The sequence below is a fragment of the Mustela erminea genome, chromosome 5, assembly GCF_009829155.1.
Source record: "Mustela erminea isolate mMusErm1 chromosome 5, mMusErm1.Pri, whole genome shotgun sequence".
Taxonomy (NCBI): domain Eukaryota; kingdom Metazoa; phylum Chordata; class Mammalia; order Carnivora; family Mustelidae; genus Mustela; species Mustela erminea.
This window is the reverse complement of record NC_045618.1, coordinates 93466584-93489832: the sequence shown is the minus strand read 5'-3', so window position 1 is coordinate 93489832 and position 23249 is coordinate 93466584. Positions and strand designations below refer to the sequence as shown.

At 35.2% G+C, this 23249-nt stretch overlaps 1 long non-coding RNA gene across 1 annotated transcript in view; it reads right to left on the bottom strand.

The window, feature by feature from the left end:
* Positions 1-18789: 18789 nt before the first annotated feature.
* Positions 18790-23249, bottom strand: part of LOC116591328 — a 139828-nt gene continuing 135368 nt past the window's right edge. Inside the window, exons 7-8 of the long non-coding RNA XR_004285956.1 lie at positions 20591-20691; positions 18790-19057 (exon numbers count right to left, since the gene is read on the bottom strand). This is a non-coding gene — a long non-coding RNA (uncharacterized LOC116591328). The remainder of the gene's footprint in view (positions 19058-20590; positions 20692-23249) is intronic.

Here is a 23249-nt window from a genome sequence, read left to right as displayed (position 1 = left end):
ATATCAGGGAGATTATGTGATAATTGTCTTGGTCTGATTGAATTATTTCGCTCAGCATAATATCCTCTAGTACCATCCACATCATTGCAAATGGCAAGATTTCATTTCTATTGATGGCTGCATAGTATTCCATTGTATATATATATATACCACCTCTTCTTTATCTATTCATCTGTTGACGGACATCTAGGTTCTTTCCATAGTTTGGCTATTGGAGACATTGCGGCTATAAACATTCAGGTGCACATGCCCCTTCGGATCACTACATTTGTATGTTTAGGGTAAATACCCAGTAGTGTGATTGCTGGGTCATAGGGTAGCTCTATTTTCAACTTTTTGAGAAACCTCCATGCTGTTTTCCAGAGTGGCTTCACCAGCTAGCATTCCCACCAACAGTGTAGGAGAGTTCCCCTTTCTCCACATCCTCTCCAACATCTGTCATTTCCTGACTTGTTAATTTTAGCCATTCTGACTGTCATGAGGTGGTATCTCATTGTGGTTTTGAATTATATTTCTCTGATGACGAGTTATGTGGAGCACTTTTTCATGTGTCTGTTGTCCATCTGGATATCCTCTTTGGAGAAATGTCTGTTCATATTCTATGCCCATTTAATGATTGGGTTCCTTTTTCTTTGAGTGTTGAGAGTGATAAGTTCTTTATAGATTTGGGATACTACCCTTTATTTGATATGTCATTTGTGAATAACTTCTCTGATTCTGTCAGTTGTCTTTTGGTTTTGTTGACTGTTTACTTTGCTGGGCAAAGGCTTTTGATCTTGATGAAGTCCCAATAGTTCATTTAACCCTTGCTTCCCTTGCCTTTGATGATGTTTCTAGGAAGGAATTTCTGGGCCTGAGGTTGAAGTGGTCGCTGCCTGTGTTCTCCTCAGGTTTTGATGGATTCCTGTCTCACATTGAGGTCTTTCATCCATTTTCAGTCTATTTTTGTGTGTGGGGTAAGGAAATGGTCCAGTTTCAATTTTCTGCATGTGGCTGTCCAGTTTTCCCAACCCCATTTGTTGAAGATACTGTCTTTTTTCCTTTGGAAATTCTTTCCTGCTTTGTCAAAGAAGAGTTGACCATAGCATTGAAGGTCTATTTCTGGGCTCTCTGTTCTGTTCCATTGGTTTATGTGTCTCTTTTCTTGCCAGTACCATACTGATTATAGCTTTGTAATAGAGCTTGAAGTCTAGAAGTGTGATACCACCAACCTTGGTTTTCTTCTTCAACATTCCTCTGGCTATTTGGGGTCTTCTCTGGTTCCATATAAATTTTAGGTTTATTTGTTCCATTTATTTGAAAACAAATGATGATATTTTGATAGGGATTACATTAAACCTGTATATTGCTTTAGGTACTGCAGACATTTTCAAAATATTTGTTCTTTCAATCCATAAGCATGGACTGTTTTTCCATTTCTTTGTGTCTTTGACAATTTTTTTCATGAGTACTTTATAGTTTTCTGAGTATAGATTATTTGCCACTTTGCTTAGGTTTATTCCTAGGTATCTTATGGTTTTGAGTGCAATTGCAAATGGAATTGATTCCTTAATTTCTCTTTCTTCTGTCTTGTTGGTGTAAGGAAATGCAACTAATTTCTGTGCATTGATTTTGTATCTTGACAGTTTACTGAATTTCTGTATGAGTTCTAGCACTTTTTGGGTGGAGTCTTTTGGGTTTTTCACATAAAGTATCATATCATTTGCAAAGAGTGATAGTTTGACTTCTTCTATTCCAATTTGGATGCCTTTAATTTTTTTTTTTTTTTTGGTTGCCTGATCGCTGAGGCTAGGACTTCTAGTACTATATTGAATAGCAGTGGTGATAGTGGACATCTCTGCCATGTTCATGACCTTAGGGGAAAAGCTCTCAGTTTTTCCCCATTCTAAATGACATTCACTGTGGGTTTTTCATAGATGGCTTTGATGATATTGAGGTATGTACCCTCCATCCCTACACTGTGAAGAGTTTTGATCAAGAAAGGATGCTGTGCTTTGTCAAATGTTTTTTCAGCAGCTATTGAGGGTATCATATGGTTCTTTCTTGTATTAATGTATTATATCATATTGATTGAGTTGCAGATGTTGTACCAACCATGCATCCCAGTAATAAACCCCACTTCCTCATGGTGAATAATCCATTTAATGTACTGTTGGATCCTAATGGCCTGTATTTTGGTGAGAATTTTCACATTGTGTTCATCAAGGATATTGGTCTATAATTCTCCTTTTTGGAGGGGTCTTTGTCTGGTTTTGGGATCAAGGTAATGCTGGTCTCTTAAAATGAGTTTGGAAATTTTCTTCCCATTTCTATTTTTTGGAACTGTTTCAGGAGAATAGGAATTAATTCTTCTTTAAATGTTTGGTAGAATTCCCCTGGGAAGCTGTCTGGCCCTGGGCTCTTGTTTGTTGGAAGATTTTTGATGACTGCTTTAATCTCCTTACTGGTTATGGGTCTGTTCAGGTTATTTATTTCTTCCTGATTTAGCTCTGGTAGCTCATACATTTTTAGGAATTCATCCATTTCTTGCAGATTGTTAAATTTGCTAGAGTACAGTTGCTCATAATATGCTCTTACAATTGTTTGTATTTCTTTGAGTTAGTTGTGATCTCTCATCTTTCATTCATGATTTTATTAATTTGGGTTCTTTCTCTTTTCTTTTGGATAAGTCTGGCCAGGTGTTTACCAATCTTATTAATTCTTTCAAAGAAACAGCTCCTAGTTTTATTGATTTGTTCTAGTGTTTTTGTTGTTGTTTGTTTCTATTTCATTAATTTCTGCTCTGATCTTTATGATTTCTCCTGCTGGGTTTAGGCTCTCTTTGCTGTTCTTTCTCCAGCTCCTTTAGGTGTAGGGTTAGTTTGTGTACTTGAGAGCTTTCTTGTTCTTGAGAAAGGTTTGTATTGCTATATACTTTCCTCTCAGAAATGCCTTTGCTCTGTCTCAAAGTTTTGAACAGTGTGTTTTCATTTTCATTTGTTTCCATGAATTTTTTTCAATCATTCTTTAATTTCCTGGTTGACTAATTCATTCTTTAGTGGGATGCTCTTTAGGTTCCATGTGTTTGAGTCCTTTCCAACTTTCCTTTTGTGATTGAGTTCTAGCTTCAGAGCATTGTGGTATAAAAATATGCAGGGAATGATCCCAATCTTTTGGTACCAGTTGAGACCTGATTTGAGACCCAGGGTGTAATCTGTTCTGGAGAATGTTCCATGGGCAGTAGAGAAGAATGTGTCCTCTGTTGCTTTGGGATGGGATGTTCTGAATATAGCTGTGATGTCCATCTGGTCCAGTGCATCATTTAAAGTCTTTATTTCCTTGTTGATCTTTTGCTTGGATGATCTGTCCATTTCAGTGAGGGGGGGTGTTAAAGTCCCCTATTATTGTGTTATTGTCAATGTGTTTTTTGATTTTGTTTTTAATTGGTTTCTATAGTTGGCTGCTCCCATGTTAGGGGTATAAATATTTAAAATTGTTAGATATTCTTGGACAGACCCTTTAAGTATAATACAGTGTCCTTCCTCATCTCTTATTGTAGTCTTTGGCTTAAAATCTGATTTATCTGATATAAGGATTGCCATCCCAGCTTTCTTTTGATGTCCATTAGTGTGGTAAATTGTTTTCCACCTCCTCACTTTAAATCTGGAGGTGTCTTGGGGTCTAAAATGAGTTTCTTATAGACAGCATATTGATGGGTTTTGGCTTTTTATCCATTCTGATACTCTGTGTCTCTTGATTGGGGCATTTAGCCCACTTACATTCAGGGTAAGTATTGAAATATATGAATTTAGTGTCATTGTATTGTCTTTAAGGTGACTGTTACTGTTTATTGTCTCTGTTCCTTTCTGGTCTACTACTTTAAAGCTCTCTCTTTGCTTAGAGGACCCCTTTCAATATTTCCTGTAGGACTGGTTTGGTGTTTGCAAATTCTTTTAATTTTATTTTGTACTGGAAGCTTTTTATTTCTCCTTCTATTTTCAGTGATAGCCTACCTGCATATGGTATTCTTGGCTGCATGTTTTTCTTGTTTAGTGCTCTGAATATATCATGCCAGTTCCTTTTGGCCTGCCAGGTCTCTGTGGATCAGTCTGCTGCCAATCTAATATTTCTACCATTGCATATTACAGACTTCTTGTCCCGAGCTGCTTTGAGGATTTTCTCTTTGTCACTAAGACTTGTAAGTTTTACTATTAGATGATGGGGTGTGGACCTATTTTAATTGATTTTGTGGGAGGTTCTCTGTGCCTTCTGGATTTTGGTACTTTTTCCCTTTGGCATATTAGGGAAATTCTCTACTGTATTTCACTCCAATATACCTTCTGCTTCCCTCTCTCTTTCTTCTGGGATCCCAATTATTCTAATGTTGTTTCATCTTATGGTATCACTTATCTCTCGAATTCTCCCCTCATGGTCCAGTAGTTTTTTGTTTCTTTGTTGCTCAGCTTCTTTATTCTCCATCATTTATTCTTTTTTTTAAAGATTTTATTAATTTATTTGACAGATGTAGATCACAAGCAGGCAGAGAAGCAGGCCTAGAGAGAGGAGGAAGCAGGCTCCCTGCCGAGCAGAGAGCCGGACATGGGGCTCGATCCCAGGACCCTGGGATCATGAGCTGTGCCGAAGGCAGAGGCTTTAACCCACTGAGCCACCCAGGCACCCCCATTTATTCTTTTATATCACTAATTCTCTCTTCTGTCTCATTTATCCTATCAGTACGAGCCTCCATTTTTAATTGCACCTTATTAATAGCTTTTTTAAATTTCAACTCAGCTAGATTTTAGTTCTTTTATTTCTCCAGAAATTGATTATATTTTTCCAGAAAGATTTCTCTAATATTTTCCATGCCTTTTTCAAGCCCAGCTAGCACTTTGAGAATCGTTGCTCTGAACTCTAGTTATGACATATTACCAATGTCCATATTGATTAGGTCCCTAGCTGTCAGTACTGCCTCTTGTTCTTTTTTTTTTTTTGTGGTAAGTTTTTCTGCCTTGTCATTTTATTCAGATAAAAAATATATATATGATAGGGTGCCTGGATGGCTCAGTGGGTTAAAGCCTATGCCTTCAGCTCAGATCATGATCTTGGCATCCTGGGATTGAGCCCCACGTCAGGCTCTCTGCTCAGCGAGGAGCCTGCTTCCTCTTTTCTCTCTCTCTGCTTGCCTCTCTGCCTACTTGTGATCTCCATCAAATAAATAATAAAATAAATTTTTAAAAAATCTTAAAAAGAATATATGAACGAGAGAATAAAATACTGAAAGGGTAGCAAAAGGCCCCAGAAAAAAGTACACTAACCATATCAGAAGAGATGCAAAACTGGGGAGAAGAAAGGAGGAAAAAAGAAATTAAAATTAAAAAATATATAAAAATTATTTAAAAAATTAAAAAAATATATATAATATATATATTAGACATTTGAATAGAACAGAGCCACCCACTTAATTTGGGGTGTTTTGTATATATACAAAAATTATGGTGAACATGACAAAGGGATGCAATATGACTGTAAAGATGAAAATTTTATAAAATTTCTAGAAAGATAATTGATAAATTGGTTGGGGGAAAAAAAGGAGGGATGTGCTCAGGCTGGAGACTAGAACAAAGCCATGTGCTAGATTAGGGTATTTTTGATCTATTAGAAGAAATTATATCGCAAAATATTTTAGGGGAAAAAACCCTATATGTATATAAAAAATAAGGTTAAATACAATGAAGGATCAAATATGACTGTATCAATAAAGGTTTAAAAAGGTTTTTTGTTTTTGTTTTTAATTTTAGAAAGGTATTGTTGAGATAAGCTAGTTAAAAAACACCAAAAGAGGAGAGAGGAAAAGTTAAAAAATAGAATAAGAAAAAAATAAGATTAAAAAAAATTTAACTTTGTAAGACTAAAGGATCATAGCGGAAAAGCCATGAATTCTTATTTATTTATTTATTTATTTAACAGAAATCACAAGTAGGCAGAGACGCAGGCGAAAGAGAGGTGTGTGGGGGGATGAGGACTCCCTTCTGAGCAGAGAGCCAGATGTGGGGCTTGATACCACGACTCTGGGATCATGACCTGAGCTAAAGGAAGAGACTTAACCCACCCAGGCGCCCCAAAAAGTCCTGGATTCTAGGCGTTGTTTTTCCCTAGCTCTGGATTTCCACTGTTCTCCTTGTTAGATGAGCTTGGTCTTGGCTGGATATTCTTGCTGATCTTCTAGGGGAGAATCCTGTTGCAGTGATTCTCAAATGTCTTTGCCCAAGCAGAGTTGCACCCCCCTTGCCTGGGACCTGTTTAAGTAATCTGCTCGGGTTTGCTCTTGCAGCTTCTGTTCCCTGAAAGCTTTCAGCAGAGCTTTGGAGGATGGGAATGAAAATGGCAGCCTCCCAATCTCCAGCGCAGAGGTGCTAAGAGTGCAGGGCCCCATTTCTCAGTGCACCCTCAGAGATTAGCAGTCAATCACTTCTGTCTCCCTGGTCTCCGGCTGCACTCCAAGCTCATCTGGCCTGTGACCAACCATTTCTGTCTCTGGTGCAGGGCCTCATTTGGAGTCTCCAACCCAAGCAGATCTCTGCCACGCTGCTCCTCCTGTTCAGGAAGTTGAGTCTCCCCAGATCTGCCCTTGTTCAGTCCCTGCTTGAAGAGCATTGGCCCGACTGTGCCTTGGATCATGGTTTAAGGTAACCCCGATCTGAAAGCTCACTCTTCAGCTCTGTCTCTGTAGTCAGCTTCCCCACTTCAATACCTGGCAGCTCTGCCACACTCAGACACCCCTGATCTTTCTGTGACCCCCACGGAACCTGAGACTATACTGTCTCAGAGGGCTCCGCCCCCGGTTAGCCGGAGTGATGTCCCTCAGTGAAGCAGACTTCTAAAAGTTCCGATATTGTGCACCACTGCTCTGCTATTTGCTGGGAGCTGGCCCCTCCCCCAATGGTCTATCTTCCCATTGCTTCAGATTCACTTCTCTGCATGTTCTGCCTTTCAGAAAGTGGCCAATTTTCTGTTCCTAGAATTGCTGCTCTTCTTCTATTTCCTGTTGAGTTTGTAGGTGTTTGGAATGGTTTGATACCTATCTAGCTGAGCTCCTAGGATCTGATGTAATTTCAGTCTGCTACTCCTCTGCCATCTTGCCTCTCTTAGAGTATATTTAGTTTTATAAGAAACCACCAAACTGTCATCTGAAGTGACTCTACTGTTGTACATTCTCACTAGCAATGAATAAAACTCCACATTCTTGCCAGCATTTAGTGTTATCAGTGTTCTGGATTTGCACATTCTAATAGGTGTAGTGGTATCTTATTTTTTTAAGTTGCATTTCCCTTATGGCATGTGTATACTATCTTATGGTTATTGCTGTCATTCATTTATCTTCTTTGATGAGTTGTGTCTGTTAAGCTCCATAGCACACTTTTTATCTGGTTGTTTGCTTTCTTATTATTGTTTTAGGAATCCTTTGTTCATTTCAGGTTATAGTCCTTTATCAAATATGTCTTTTTCTTGTCTTCTCATTTTCCTGACATTGTATTTTTTGCAGAGCAGAAATTTTAATGGTTTAGTTTATCAATTTTTTTTTCATTTATCATGCCTTTACTATTGTTTCTAAAAAGTCATTGCCATACCCAAGGTCATGTAGGTATTTTTTTTTTTATGTTATCTTCTAGGAGATATTTATTATTCTTCATGCAGTTTGAGGTAGGTTGGCTTCACATATGATTGTGTGGCTCAGCATTGTCACCAAATTTCCAGGGTTATTGTGATCAGGGTGTTTGTAACATCTTTCCTTCTGGTCTTATACTTGTGTGATGTTTGTGTAAAGATGTTTATATGTGTAAATATGCCCACTCAGAACCTTGTAGAAAGACTGTCCTCCATATGTTCCATTTTCCCTTCCAGATGTCTTTTGCCCCTTCTCTAGTCATTCTGTGACACAGAGGAATAACAGAAATGGACTTCAACCAACTCTAATTTCTGGTTTGTTTCAGCTAATGAAACTAGAAGGTTGAAAGTAGAAAAGAGAGTGATGTTGGAATATTCTTTTCCCATAGTATTTTCTTTGCCAGGTCATTGTGGGTTATTTATCTACCATATAAATAGTCCTCTCAACCCAGCTATTCTTGCAAAGCAACTACTTACCATGCCAGTGACTTAGTACTTACATATACTGGACTCTATGTGATCTATACATGTATTATCTTAGAAGTTATTACATAAATAATTTCTAAAATTTTATACAATTAAACAGACTCTCTATCTTCTTATAAAATGTTCATAAATAGACACATGAAAAGAAAATTCTATATGCCAATGGAAGCAGTAAAGGCAACCTGTGATATTGTGAATTATAAGAAATATATATTCAGTCTTCATCCTCATTCCTGCCACAGAGCTCCTAATCCTTGAAATTTCCTAAGTTATGAGAGTAATAAAGGTTTTTTGTTGTTGTTGTAGTTGTTATATGAGTTAAGGCGAGTTTTGGAAAGACTTCAGGTATGGGGTCTGGTTGCCAGGGGAGCAAATCATGTAGTGAGAGGATTGACACATTCAGTCCCAGCCCCATGGGGGTGAAGAATTAGAGAAGGTTTAGTTCCATGAACAAAAGCCATTGATTTAATCAAGTATGACTATGTAATGAAGCCTCCAGAAAACCCCAAAATGATGGGGACTAGAGAGCTTCCACGTTTGCAAACTGGAACACATCTGTGTGCGGGGAGGGTGGCATACCCTAAACTCTATAGGAACAGGAGCTTCTGTGTTTTGGATCCTTATTGACCTTGTCCCACATCTCTTCATCTAGATGCTCATTTGAACTTTTTACTAAAGATAAATAAAGTGACAGTCTAGTAAGCAAATGTTGTCCTGAGTTCTGTGAGCCACTCTAGCAAATTAATTGACCCCTAGGAGATAGTGGGAACCTCTGATTTATAATCAGTTGATCAGAAGCACAGATTAACAAAATGGACTTGTGACTGGCATCTGATACCCAGTCTGTGTCTGCTAAGAATTTGAGAATTTCTTGGTGGTGTTAAAAAAATATATTGGACAATATAATATAGAATCAGTAATAATTCATAACTAACCATAAGATAAATTAATATATATTGAAAAAAATCTATTTTAATTTCTAAAATTTGTACTTTATAATACAAAATAAACCCAACCAGAAAATCCCAAATGTGCTTTGTTTCTTTTTACCATAATCTCTGTGATTCATATTTTTAGATCTGAATAAACTTAAAACTGTTTTTGCCCACTTTTTCTGAAGAGTTGCTTTATGAAGTAAGCAGAGTGCTGTTTTCTCCCTTCTATTTGTCTTGAATACTAATAGCGACATAATTTTCTATCCCTGAGCTAAACACTACTGTGACCAGGCAAAAACAATTTAGCAATTTGCCCTAAGAAATGTTTGTTTCTAAAAGATAAGACTGGGTAAAGAACTAACATAGCTTACTTTTCTAAACTATTTGCTAGTCATCAAGACTTGCTTTAAGACTTCACCATGTCAAAGAAGCTAAAACTATTGTTATAAACTTACTGATCATAATTAGTTTCCCACCTTGCAAAATTTACCCTAAAATTATTTATCCTAGCATCCACTCCCACCAAAACCAAACCAGAAATAAAACCTTGAAACCATTCAGTCCAGCCCCTACAGCCCTTGAAGTGTACTTCATCCACTGAGACTCTAAGAGTCAGTCAAAATAATGTCCTTCTTACTGCAGAAAGCTAGGACACTGAGCTTTATTTGATTAGTAGTAGGGTTTTTTGTTTTGTTTTGTTTTCTTTTCTTTTATTTTTTTTCTCCTAGTGGTCTTTTGGAGAGTTTACATTTTTACCTTTAACTGTGTTGAGATCTTACAGCACCCAGATGAAGAATCCTAGACAATAAAGGAACAAGAAGTCAGGACTGTGAGGTAGATCGATACATTCCTTGGTTTTAGCTTTTGTGAATAAAGTGCAGTTGGGGATGTCAGAAAGAAGGAGGGTAATGATTTATACTTGAAAATTTTTTTCATGTATTACATTGTTTCAGAACACCAGAGCACCAGGAGGTGAAGGATAGGATAAAGATATAACTCAACTGTGTTTTGCTAGAAAAGGGGAATGGGACTAAAATATGTGTACCCCAGTTTCAGCTCTAAGAAGGGTATTCATTATTCAGCTCTAAGAAGGTAAACAGAGCAATCTGCAATTCCCTCCCACTTTTGTCATACATATGGATTGAGTTTGTATAGATACTTGGGGAGAGTTGGTAGAGAGGGGGAAAAATCAAACAGTGGCATAGAAGAAAGACTTTGTTACCAGAATTGATTAGAATCTCAATGCTGAAGAATATAAGAATGTTTTCAGTGTAACAAAGCTCTGTAGGCCCCAGTTACAGGGATGATGATTCAGTTGATTAGTTTAGATTCTAGTTCCAATATACGGCTAGAACTGAAAAGTACAGATCTAGAACAGGGGTTGGCAAGCTATAGTTTTGGGGCAAAATCTAGCCCGCTTCCTATTTTTTTGCACAGCTCAGAAGCCAAGAGCAGTTTTTTTTGTCTTTTTTTTTTTGGTTTCAATTTTAAAGAGCTAAATTTAAAAAAGAATAGAAGAATATTTGAGGACACAAAAATTATATGCAATTTTAATCATAGCTCCCATAAATAAAGTTTTATGAAAACATAGCCACTCTTATGTATTTGCATTTTGTCTGTGGTAGCTTATGTATTACACAAGCAGAGTTTGGTAGAACAGAGACTGTTTGGCTTATAGAGCCTAAATTTTTAAATATTTGGCCCTTTACTCCTGACTCCTATTCTGGAAGACTCAGAGGAAAAGCATATCTCTAACAAGGGTCTGCTGCACAGTTCCAAAAAAGAAATTAGGAACCTTTTTGATATATTAATACATTATACCTTAACCATTAAAATTGATAATACATAGTTATATGGAGAAAACACTTAATCATTATCAAAAGGCAGAAGAGGAAATGAAAAGAAATTAATTCAGTAAGGAAGCAGGTAACTGAGGTGTAAGAAAAATGCTGGACACATTCCTGTCCATGTCTTTCCAATGACAAATCAAAATTTCACTCTCCTCCACTATGGTTCATTTTGCAACAGCAGAAATACCAGTTGAAAAAAATACAAACCACAAAGAAGCACGTGTTCAGCCAGCAAACAAAGACTTTCTGATGCAACTACTACATAAGGTTCTAACTTTGAAGAAGCTAAATCCAATGCCTAAGTTGAAATCCTTGGGTTACATACCTTTCAGCTACAGTCATATGTATTCTTATGATGTGCATTAAAGTTATGTTACTAACTCTACACATCATTGCAGTTCTAAGTCATTACTAATAGCAGTGGATATGAATCTATTGGGCTGCACTGGACCAATTTTCACCAGCAACTCTATCTGGTCAAACAAACAAATGAAAAAGGCCAATGAATAGCAGTTCAAGCTGTATAGATTAATTATCTTTCCTCCTGACATTTGTCAGTGACTTATCAACTCTGATGAAAAGCCTGCAAGTGTATGAACAATTGGAGGTGGTGTGAAGTAAATGACCTTGTGAAGGAACAATAGATCTACTATTATATAGAAGTGTAACATTAAGAAAATAACTTTTTAAAGTGAAGAAAATACATATTAAAACTGGCATAATTAAATAATACACATTTAGAAATAAAAGGGAGCATGGAGATTATGAAAAAAAAAATTCCAGAATAGCAGTTATTTCTAGGCACAGGGACAATAATGCTTTTTTGGAGGCAGATACAGAAATTTAAAGATAATGCTGTTGTTTACTTTTTTTAAAATTTATTTTTTATTAATTTTCAGCATAACAGTATTCATCATTTTTGTACAACACCCAGTGCTCAATGCAATCCGGGCCCTCTATAATACCTACCACCCGGTACCCCAACCTCCCACCCCCTGCCACTTCAAATCCCTCAGATTGTTTTTCATAGTCTGACTTGTTTTTAGTAGTTGAAAGATTGTTTTATTTTTTTATCTATAAGCTGCACATATTACTTTATACAAAGTATGGTTATAAAAATTGCCATATGAAATATTTGAATATAACATTAACTGTGATTGAACTTTGATGGCAGTGTTCAATAGACCAGTAAAACGTTAAAAATCTTGGACCTTTTTTTTTTGTTTATATTGAAGTTTGTACCAATACATTTCAGAAACCTAAATCTTCTCTTATGTCAAAGCCTATCATAAAAATCAAGAAAAATTTTCATAATAACTTGAGAACATGACTCAAATATTTAATATTAAAAATATATGGAATAAAGAAAAGAAATAAGCTTGCTGTTAATTACCTATATAAAAACATGAGAAGTTTTTAAACTAAGTTCCATAGTGTTGCCTTTGGAAGATAACCTTCTAAATCATAAACAAAAGCCATGAATATTTTTTCAACTAAATTTTAATATTTAAACTGTAAGTATAGGGTGAATTCATGCATTAATATATGTATTTTGGGGGATAAATCTTCACATTTTATTTCCAAAAATGATCTTGTAAAGGAGGCATTTATCTTTCAGTTTTTGCTGACCTTATTCTTTCCACTTGTGGAGTTGAGCATAAATATTTCATAATGTCAAAGAGTAAAATGTTTAATATATATATGTATGTATGTGTGTATATATACATACATACATACACTTTTTAAAGGATGCTTTATAAATGCTCTAGTGCTAATGTTTCCTGGAATGTTTAATGTATATATGTGTATAGGGATAGGGCTGTAAATGGGTTATCGACAATTCCAGTAATCATGTAAATTATACACATTTCATAATACAATATGAAGTTAAATGTTTGGAAATGAATGACTCCTGAATGCAATCATTATAACTGTTGTAAAATTAATGTTCATTACAAACCCTAAAATACTTCATACATTTACCATATTTCATGGACTCTAAGTTGCAATCTATAAAACAAGCCATTATTTTATATACCATCAAGAAATTTAAGAAACTCCATGTAATTATCAATGAGTCATGAACTATAAGAAAACTGCCATCTTCAGAGGGGTTGAAATGTTAAAAAAAAAATCCAAACAAAACCTAGATCTTAGAATTTATGACAATAACATAAAATATTTTATCAATTTTCTATCCATGATCTACTGCCCCAGATTCTCCACACTTGTTTAGCATCTTCATTTTTAAGTTTATTTTCTTTCTTTGCTTTGATTTTCTGATTAACTTTATAAACAGTACATCTTATACCTCAATACAGTACCTTAAATTTTCTTCAACTCTACCATAATAGTTTCTTTCAATAAGTACTCTTGTTAAGAGAGAGAAATAAAGGGTTTACCTTTTTGCTATGATTGTATTTTAACATACCTGATACGTTTTACTGAATGGTAAAGTGAGAGCATTTTCTCTTTTTTTATTTCATTTTATTTTACTTTATTTTATTTTTTCAGTGTTCCAAGATTCATTGTTTATGCACTATACCCTTCTAATGGAATCCATGTTACATAAAAACTGTTAAGTGTGAATGGCTTCAAGATAGAACAGATGTTTCTGTTTTTCTAGAGGGTTAGAGCTGAAAGATACTCTGTAAAAAAGATACTCTACAAAAAGATATTGTGTAAAAGATTTCAGTGCCTTTCACTCAACTTTGTTGTGAACCTAAAACTGCTCTAGAAATAATATATAGATAGGTAGGTAGGTAGGGTTTTTTTTTTCTTTTTTTTTTTTTTTTAATTTAAATTCAACTAGCCAATGGGTAGATAGGTATTCTGAATGGTGGTTTTAAATATGACTGAAACAGCTGTACAAAAAATAAGTAAAACTATGAGACATTGATAGACACATAGAGAATATATTTGATCTAGTTTATAAGTTAAGTAATAACCAGAAGTAATTTAGCCCTTTTGCCAGTAGTGTAGTGACTATGATATTCCTCCCGTATGGTACCTCCTACTCAAAAATCAGATGAACAAATACAGAGAGCTGCTGAATATTTTATAGTGAGAGACCTAATCAAATATGTACTGTCAGTAACCTATAAAACACTGTACTGATAAACTAGACTTCCCAACATTAGAGAGCTTATAAGTTTGTAAGATGGAGAAGATTTTGAGAAGATATTTGGGAGAAAGAAATTGAGATCCTCTGGAAAAGAAGATTGATTGCGGAAAAGCAATATTGCAAATATTGCCAAGATAACATATGACCTATCTCTGCAGAAAGCTACATGCCATTCTTTGGATTTGGTTAATCAATTTGGCTTGCTTTCTCAGCTTTCTGACGGACAACTCCACAAATATGATTATATAGATCATGCACTTTGTTCTTATTGTTCGGATTATTGTTTGTTTGTGACTTTTCTTAAGGTTTAATACTTCTAACACACTCAGAAGATATTAGATTTTGAATTTGATTTAGTAGTTGAAGTGACATTGTGTTTTCTATTGATTTGAAGGGATGCGTTTGTCATTTCCGAAGATGACTTTTGATTCTGAAGACATTCTGCAAATGTCTGATACTCAAATATAACTGGTATTACATTGGAAAAGAGGTTGTGAATGTTTGGGCTAGTAAACTATTTAAAGCTAACATCTACCGAGTATTTACCTTAAGTTTAGAAATAACTATAAGAGCAAACTTACATGGTAGATAACCAATTTTATGGTCAAGTAACACAGGCCTAAATGTGTTATGTAACTTTTCAATGTCACTATTACAATAATGATGTAAATCTGACCGCAAATTAGGGTTTCTTAAACTTCAGAGCCTGGGCTCTTACTGCATATTATCCTGTCTCAAATCATGATAAAATATGAAGGTTGAAATTATAATCATTTGCAGGTTATTAGTTGACTAAGAACCAAAATAAAAAATTTTAAAGACCTTTTAAATTACAGAAACTAGAAAGCCAAGTATACATTAATGATTGATCATTGTCATTCATGACACATATATTTCAGTATTGAGTATGTATATGAACTATATCATTATTATATGTATACTTTTAATTTTATATAATTATGTTTGTGTAAATATATAAAACTCCAAAGTGAACACATTTATTTGAAAAATATTTAGCTAAAAGTAATAGCTAAATAATAATAGCTAAATAATGACATTGTCTTTATATCAGTGACACAAAAGAAGCATGCTGAGAGATGTGTTAAACTGCTGGGTTTTCACTAGGCAGTCATGGACATTCATGGTCTCATGAATGTATTGGTATTCATGGTATTCATGCACCATGCACATTCATGGTATTCCTGTGAAAGCAGTCTTTAGAGTTAGAGGTAGTTTAATGTAACACTAAGAAATAGCCATCTGGGGCACGTGGGTGGCTCAGTGGGTTAACGCCTCTGCCTTCAGCTCAGGTCATGATTCCAGGGTCCTGGGATCAAGCCCCACATTGGGCTTGTGCTCAGGGGGAGCCTGTTTCCTCCTCTCTCTCTGCCTGCCACTCTGCCTACTTGTGATCTCTGTCTGTCAAATAAATAAATAAAATCTTAAAAAAAAAAAAAGAAGAAGAAATAGCCATCTGCCTTAAATGCTGGCAATTATTTCTGTTGTGTGTGAGCTTGGTAGAAAAGTCAGCATTTCCAATCAGGGTAACCATAAAGCCAACTAAATTTTAAAGTTTCACTAGGAAAGTAGGAATTATTGAGCTTACAGAAGAGAGACTAATTTTTGTAAGCTTTGACATTAAACAAGAGGACCAAAATTGATCTTTCAGTCAATCTTATAAGATTATTATTTTTTTTAACATTTGAACAATTATAGAGTTTTAGAGTTCACATATGGGGATTTTCTTCATATCTGCAAACAGATGGTGTCTTGCACCATAGTTATATTTTAACATTAGAATTATTAAAACGATGAAAGTCAGAGACAAAAACCATTTAAAATAGTGATACTTTCTTCATTGATCTACTCCTTAATAATTACATATGACTAAATAAAAGTAAAAATATAGAAGAAAAAGAGTCTATGTAGAGATCCCATACCTTATTGTTTGCATTATGTTCTTAAAAATAAAAAGATATTCATATAAAAGTTTGGATGAAATTATTAAGTAATGGGTGCTTGAAGTAATTTCATTTCTTGATTTGCAACCAGGTTCCAAAGTTATGGGTAATTTTACACTGTTCTAAATTAACATAATTTATTTTTAAATGCTATCTTTTATAAGATTAATCAGTTTAAACTTAATCAAATGGATCAGTACAAATATGTTCACATCTAGCTTCATATACAGAAATATACCACATACTTAGATATTTTCCAGCTAGTTATTACTGGCATATGGAAAATTTCTGACTTTACATATTGTATAGCTAAAACTTTAATTGATGTTCTTGAGTTTTCTGGCTACAATGGGAATAATATTTTTGGTAACTTTCTTGCTGCAAATTTATTTCTCAATTTGTTTGTTTTCTTATCATCTATAATTGGGGAATCTGTGAAAATAGCAAAGCAAATTCCATGTGGGCATTGGGCAGGTGATGTGACATAGGAGAAATTCCTATATCCTGCAGGGAAATGAGGGAAGAAGCCTGCTACTCTAAATCTGAGGGTTATGGAAAAGAGATTAGGGATATGGAGGCAAGGGGGACAAATAATCAGATACACGTGCATGGATCTCCCCTTGAAAGTTGGTTTAACTTGATAAATTGAAGGGAAAACAAAACAAAACAAAAAGCCAGAATATTCTATCTCAATTCCTTTTTAGAGTTCTAGCAATGACACTCTGCTGGAGAAATTGAAGGTAGTGGCTAGGGAGATGAGGAAGACAAGTAAGATACAACTTTTGACTCCCCACAGTCTTACTGTGCCATATAGAAAATCAAGGGACATCTATATCCTAAGGTAGGGGCAAGAAGGGGCTAAAAGAATGATGATCCACTAGAGATCTGAAGTAGAACAAAGAGGTTTCCTTCGTGAAATGAATGGGAACATGTACCACAGCAGTGAGTGACGACACATTGACCCTTAAAGCAGGTCAGCACTTTTTCACAGCAGTCCCTAGTCCAGTGATCGGATCAGACTGAAACAGGAAACAATACAAACACTGTGTAGACGTATAACTCCCGTTCTCCCAGTTATGAGAACATTTAAGCTATCTGCACTTACAAATACAATGATGTATTATCTTGAAGAGTAGCAATTGGGTAGGAGTGAGGGATTATATTTGAAAGACTGTGTATGTACCTTGCAGAGACTGACTTATCCAGAGAAGATTGTTTAAACTAGACAATATTTGAATTCCTAAGATACTCACGTTGAAACTTTCTCCTGTATTACCCAGTGGGGTCCATACTTACTTATGAGACTTGATTTGTTATAAAATATATAATTGTTCATTTGAATGGTAGTGAGTAAATAATCTCTCATTAGTAACAATATATCATTTATCTATAATTATTACTTTGTTTCCTCTATTCCAATATGTTTTTGAATATTTTCCTTTCATGTATATTAGTACTGCTAAAAATCGCAAAGTAGAAATGGTAAAAGTAGTCTTAAATTGGCTATTGCTTTTAGTTGGAAAAATCTTTAACAGTGCAACAAATACATTTGTCTCCCTTTTTTTCCAACTTGTGATCTCTCGTTTCCTTTTAGATATATTTACCTTGACACTATCCCATTAGATGAATTTAATTCTTTTTTACCATGTACTCATAGGACACTGAACATACATAATATTCAGACATTCTACTATATTATGTATGAATTCAAACTTTTAACCTGGGCCTTCCACTTGGAAGGTGGCCCTCTGCCTGTAATAAAGTTTAAAAAAAAAAAAAAAACCTGGGAAAAAACTGTTTTGATCAAGCATGCTAGAGGAAAGTCTAAATTATCTTTCTTATGTATAAAGGATAATATGATTTAGCAAGATCTTACAAAATCAGTTACAAGAGGTGGACAAAAGTATGCAACCAAAAAAACGTGGGATAAAGTATTATAGAAAAAAAAATGTAGAATAAAGTCTTCTAGAGGGTGTGTCAAGTACTTAGCTTACTTTTTTCTGGTTTAGAAAAAAAAATGGTTTTCTGTGATCTTTAGCCCATGATATAGTGTTCATTATATGTTAGATATTAAATAAATATTTGTTAGTCATTGAATAAATATGCCTCAGATATATTTATCTGGATATATTTATCTGGTTGAGATAAATATATCTCATCCAGATACAACTGGATTATATATAAGTATTTTTTCTAATCTTTAGAAATAATTTTTAAAGTGCTCTGCTTCACATATTTTATCAAAATCTTTATAAGATACCCTCCTACAAATAACACAATTTCATGTTTATTTGCACAAGTATTCTAACTTCTAAAATATGAATCCATTTATTTTATGTGCCTAACAAAAGCAAAAATTCATGTTTTGAGGATATGCATTTGATTCTAAGGTAGAAGTGTTGTCTGAAAGTAGACATTATAATTACACAGTATCATTATTACACTGTCATTAGAGATTATTTTAAAATATAATTAGCCAGAAAGTGAGGCATATAATGCATGAATCATCTTTGTATTTGGGGTGTAAGTAAAAAGGAAATAGAAAGTTAATAAGTACTTTAAGATAGTGAGCATTTCCCCAAATTCCACTGTTTTTTCTCTGACTCATTTAAATTTCAGTTCAATCAGCCATCATTTTTTCATTTTGTAGGAATTCTCATTTGTGACCTTTCTGAATTAAAAATGAGATAAGAATTTTAGATGATTTAAAGCAATATTTTAAAACATTAAATCAATCATCAGTTTTAGTTGCAAAAAAGTAAGAATCGCCACTCTTTTCTGTTGCTTAATATGATGCATAAAATTTATGATATATTCAAGAGATAAGAAGATTGAATACCCAGGGGGTTTTAAATGAAATAAATCCTATTTTAATTAAAACTGAAATGTTGAATTGAGTTTAGGAGCAAGTGAGTAAGTAGTAGAATGTAATTGGAGAGCACAATGGCAAATTCAAGGATTATCTGAGTTACTACATACTATATAAAAAGTATTGAGAAGACAGAGACTATTGAGCTCAGTGACAATCCATTTACTTCACTCCTTCAGGTTCCTCATCTGTAAAGTAAGTAGAATATAATAATATCATACCTATAAATTATTGTGCAGTTTTAAACATCTCAATCTATGGAAAATAATGAACTCCTACAGTATGCCAAAAATAGACTTTTAAAAATAAATAAATAATAATGCCCTAAACCCACATTATCTTTTAAGGAAGAGCCTTATCTTGTTTACTCTTTCTCTTTTGTTAAAGAAACTTAATTAATTAACAAATTAGCATACATGATATATGTAGAATAAGCTATTTAGCAATTAATTTAGAAGAAAAGTCCATTAATAACTGATTTCAATTGGTCACTTATAGTTTACAGAATTTGAAGGATGACAAATTCTATTTATAATTTTAATAGGAAATACAAATTGTAACAGGTAGTCAAGTCTTTGAAGACTCAATGTCTTCCTATGTTCTTTGCCCATAAAGACTTAAAAAAAAAAAACTCCACTGATTTTATTCCCATTATAAAAATAATGCATGTTCCTGTAACTAGGCAAAATATTCATGGTTCATAAGGGAAAAAAATAGATTTCTGGGTAAATACTGACATGGAATAAGACCCTGACACTCTCTCTTCCATATTCTCTGAAACAAAATAATGGAGACAAAGAAGTTTAAACATTATGACATGCTTTTCTAAGTACTGATTACAATTGGAGCACAGAGAGGGTTTTCCTGGGGGAAAAAAAAAGAAGACAGGTGATCTAGTCTAATATCTTTGTAAACAGTGTGCTAACTGATCTCCTGGTAAATAGACTAATTATTTGCCAGGAGCATCTTCATTTATGGAATGTTTTCTGCAGGAGGTCCTTGGTTCAGGATAACTGAACCCAGTCTATGGATTAAGCGGGTATGGCTTCCTGACTAATGTCACATAAACTGGTTGAGCATCTAAACATGAAATGGACACTTTTCATGTTCTAAATCCTCTCCATTTGTGAGATTATTTGCAAGTCTCACTTAAGATATCATCTACTTCTCTGAGCCATAGAATGTGATGCAGAAAAGGAAGATCTGCGGAACCACTTGAGTTGTCTTAGATCTCTATTTCATCTGTGGCTCTTGATTTCTTATATTCCTGAACTTATTACAACACTTGATGCTGTGTCAGTGTGATTTAACAATCTAATGTTTTGTCACTCAGATAAACTAAAGCAGGTTGAGAGAAAGTGTGTGACCAGAGATATCATTCTCTGTATATCTTTAGGAAGATGGAGTTCTAGAGAGGAGGAATAGAACTTTACGTTCTCTGCACCTGCTAGACCAGTGGAATGGGAAAGAATATTGTTCTTTATGTCTGGGATGAAGACATGTGATTTCCTGATTATCTGAAGGAGGTTGGCATTTAGAAATCTGTGGATGCTTTTCAGAGATGGGATACTGCTATTTGTGGTTTTGATTCTTGGATGGGTGGCATAATTATACTAATATTGCTGGAACTGGAAGGGTATGTAGTGAGCCAGTGCAACTGGTATATGCTTCACTACTTCCAATTTATATGTTTTAGAAAAACAACCATTTGAAATACCGACCTTAGACCTGGATAAGAAGAGACTTTTAACGAGGCTATGTACTTCAGATAGCCTTACTCTGGCCTTCTATCAGGTGGAGCCCATTTCAGGTTGAGGATTCTCTAGAACCAAAGGGATTATCTATATGAGTTCACACTGTTGCTTCTACCCTGAAAATCAGTATTTACTACCCAAATAGCCTTGAACCTATTTCAGAAACCTATGGTAGCTGATTATTGAGTCTGTCTTCCCAAAAAGGGACTACATAGCTGGTATGCACACCTCAGGTTCAAGAAACCGTGGGGCTGTGTATGAGCAATAGACATGTGGTACAAGCTGGGCCTCAGCAAGCATGAGGCTTCTCAAAATTCACAATGGAACTAGATACAAAATTTAATAGGAAAGGAGACAGGCCAGGGACCAGGAATTCGTGGTAGAACTATGAGTTACAAACTTTAATATTCTTTCCTACCTATCTTCGTTAAAATTAGGGGAATGGAATTATGTCCTCCTTTTTATTGCAAGTACAGAGATTTCCTATAAACTCTCTGCCCCACACATGCACAGCTTCCCCATTACCGACATTGCCCACCAGATGAACTTTAACTGACACATGATTATCACCTAGAGTCCATATGTTACACTGGGGTTTCACTCTCTGTGTTATATACTCCATGGTTGCGGACAAATGCGTTTGGACAAATGACATGTATCCACCATTAAAGTATTGTACAGAGTATATTCACTGCCCTAAAACTCGTCTATGCTCCACATATTCTTCCCTTCCTTCTCCCAACCTCCGGCCACTATTTTTTTACTGTTGTCTTTATAGTTTTACCTTCTCAGAATGTCATGTAGTTGGACTCATATAATACGTAGCTTTTTATGATTGGCTTCTTTCAATTAGCACTGTACATTTATATATCCTGCATGTGTTTTCATGGTTTGATACTCATTTCTTTTTAGCACTGAATAATACTCAGTTGTCTGGATGCACCACAGTTTCTCCATTCACCACCTGAAAGGCATCTTGTTTTTTTTTGTTTGTTTGTTTTTTTTTTTTTTTTTCCTAGGTTTTGGCAACTATAAATAAAGCTGCAGGTTTTTGCAATGCTTTAAGTTTTTGACTCCTTTGTGTAGATACAAGGAACATAATTGGTGTATCATATAAGAGTATGTTCAGTTTTGTAATAAACCACCAAACTGTCCTCCAAAGTGACTTATCATTTTACATTCTCACCAGTAATGAATGAGAGCTTTTTTGTTCCATGTTCTCACTAGCATTTGATGTTTTCAGTGTTCTGGATTTTTGACCATTCTTACGGACATGTGCTGGTATCTTGTTTTAATTTATATTCCCTGATGTTATATGATGTGGACCACCTCTTTATATACTCATTTATCTTCTGTATACTTTCTCTGGTGAGGTGTATGTTAAGGTTATGGCCCATTGTTAAGCTCGGCTCTTTGTTTTCTTATTGTTTTAAGATTTCTTTCCATATCTTCACTACTGTAAATAATGCTGAAGTGAACATCAGCATGTATATATCTTTTCTCGTTGGTGTTTTTTTTTTTTTTTTGTTGTCGTTGTTGTTGTTGTTTTTGTTTTGTTTGTTTGTTTTTAAATTCAGATACTTAGAAGGGATTTGCTGGATCATATGGTAGTTCTTTATCTTTTCTTTCTTTCTTTTTTTTTTTTTTAAGATTTCCATACCATTTTCCATAGTAGCTCCAGCAATTTACATTCCCACCAACAGTATTAAGAATTCCTGGAGCGCCTGGGTGGCTCAGTGGGTTAAGCCGCTGCCTTCGGCTCAGGTCATGATCTCAGGGTCCTGGGATCGAGTCCTGCATCTGGCTCTCTGCTCAGCGGGGAGCCTGCTTCCTCCTCTCTCTCTCTCTGCCTGCCTCTCTGCCTACTTGTGATCTCTCTCTGTCAAATATATAAATAAAATCTTTAAAAAAAAATTAAAAAAAAAAAAGAATTCCTTCTTCTCCATATGCCACCTCCTGATGGTGCACGGGAGAATAATGAGGCACAAACAAGTCAGCTGCAAGAGAATGGGAGCAAGGGGGCAACAGTAGAAAAAGACTGTCACCCTGAACAACTCCTCAGACTCATATTTATTAGAAAGTGAGTAACAACCAACAAAGAAGCCAGAGTAGATTACACATTGACCATGAGTCTTGTAGGTATGTAAGAAGAAAGGCAAAACATGTCAGGTCACGTAGTACATGACCCATAGTGAGCCAGCCCAAATGAAAGGATTCTTTTACTAACTGCTGATGCTCAGGGGAAGGAGCGATAACGAAAAAATGAAGCAGGTGGCGTTCTGCCCTGAGTGAGTCTGGCATCCCCAGCTGCTTGGCTTCAATGACATATATCATCCTCTCCCCCAGAGGCCTGTTGCCAGTACATGTTTTTCTTTTTCTTTTCTTTTCTTTTTTTTTTTTTTTAAAGATTTTATTTATTTATTTGACAGACAGATATCACAAGTAGGCAGAGAGGCAGGCAGAGAGAGAGAGAGAGAGAGGGAAGCAGGCTCCCTGCGGTGCAGGGATCCCAATGCGGGGCTCGATCCCAGGACCCTGAGATCATGACCCGAGCCGAAGGCAGCAGCTTAACCCACTGAGCCACCCAGGCGCCCCAGTACATGTTTTTCTTAAGGCTATATCTAAA